Source organism: Haplochromis burtoni, unplaced genomic scaffold, assembly GCF_018398535.1.
Source record: "Haplochromis burtoni strain Fernald_Lab_line unplaced genomic scaffold, NCSU_Asbu1 Contig_170, whole genome shotgun sequence".
NCBI classification, from domain to species: domain Eukaryota; kingdom Metazoa; phylum Chordata; class Actinopteri; order Cichliformes; family Cichlidae; genus Haplochromis; species Haplochromis burtoni.
Genome location: NW_024582531.1, coordinates 576,817 through 578,662, shown reverse-complemented (window position 1 = coordinate 578,662; position 1,846 = coordinate 576,817).

Here is a 1,846-nt window from a genome sequence, read left to right as displayed (position 1 = left end):
TGTGACCTTTCGGCAATCTTTAATAAGACTCTCTAATTTGAATTGTAAATGGACATAATCACTATAGGGATTTTAATAAGTGACTTCGTGTAGGTACAAATTAGTATGCCATCTTTTACTGACTGACTTTTTAAGTATTAAAAGTATGAGACAGTAGAATGCTGACTCTTCAGAGCTGACCCACACTTTCTAAACCACCGACATGACCCTATCCATGGATTTTTAATTACAAACTGTGCCATCTGTCCTTTATGATTAGTTTACAAAAATCACTTTTAGATTTTAAAGTTGTCAGAACAACGCCCCTCTAACAGAGTTTAAATGAATGCATCTGGGCAGCATTGCAGATTTTAGCTGGGTCTCCAGAGGAATGTTGCCTATTTTGAGACACCAATGCCAGGAAGTAAACAGCTTTATGATGCTAACCTTAAATAGGATCAGTAACTTAAAGGTTGTTTACATCATCTGCCATTTCTCTCCATGTGCTTTTTGAATGACTCTGCAGTGGCTTGGTCACACTACTGAGCCGGACAATAGCTGTCAGCTGCACTCCAAGTAGGAGCTGCATGACACAACAAAGAAGAAGAAGAAGAAGAAAAAAGCCACTGGCTCCCTCCACCCAGGACACCATTCGTTTCCGCTGACAGACAGTTTCAGTCCTTTATAAAGACGGCTTCCCACCGCCTCAGCAATATCTACCACAGAGTGGTTAGCATTACCAATCCTCTTAACCCTCACCCCCTGCATGCAGCCACACTCCCAGACTGCTCTTTCCATTATTTAAATGCATCACGGAAGCAGTGTGGTGTTTTCTTGTAAAATGTAAATTTGTTATGCGCCAGACAATATTTAAAAAATAAAAAGGTTGTCTTAAGTGATGTTAATGTTAACCTTTAAATGTTATCTTCAAGTTACTGATCCATTGTTGCAAGATAAGGACTAGGTGTGGCTCAGTCAGTCGTACCGGCATCCTTATCACAGCCCCTGGGAAGCCACCAGGGAGTCGACCCTTCTTTGATCTTCCTTTGTCACCTGATAAAACTTGTCCCCAGCATTGGTGGCTCAAAATAGTCAACATTCCTCTGTAGCTCCAGCTAAAAATCTGCACTGCTTCCCGAATGCACTCATTTACATATATCAAATCAATTTCCCTCACCATCATCACTAAAATGGGTTCTTCTGCTAACCTGGAAAATCTGGAAAAGTGCATTACATAGAATTCCCCTTGCTCTTGAAGTTATAGAGGAACAGATGTTACTTTAACCTATTTGAGTTAAATTAAATGGTCCTGTGCCTCTGGGACAAACTGACCCATTTTGGAGTTGCATTACAAAAAGTGACTGATTGAATTACTTTGCCTGCACAGGGATTTTTTTTACATGTATATTGGAAAAACAATTATTCTTCTATTGTAAGTTTTAAAGGTCATCACACTCTCCTGGGAGTAGATAAAACTCAGTTAGGTAAATGTAGCCACAAAGAAAATAATCACTTTCACATTTGTTATCACAGCTGTGTACACAAACAGACGTGACGCAGATGTAAATTCAATGAGCATTTTCTTTTTAGTAGATTTTCACCATATTTCATTCATTGAATGTGCTGCACTAATGGATTGGCCCACTATTTTAGTTTTTACTTTCACTTGATATTTTCACTTTCATGAGAGAAAGGAACAAACCAGTATCATCTAGCCTAGAAACCAACAACCTGGTTAGAAGGAATGGTTACAGTGACTCAGCACTACTGTGAGACAGCAAGACAAACAAGACGGATATGAGTTTCTCTAAAACTAATATAATATAATATAATATAATATAATATAATATAATATAATATAATATAA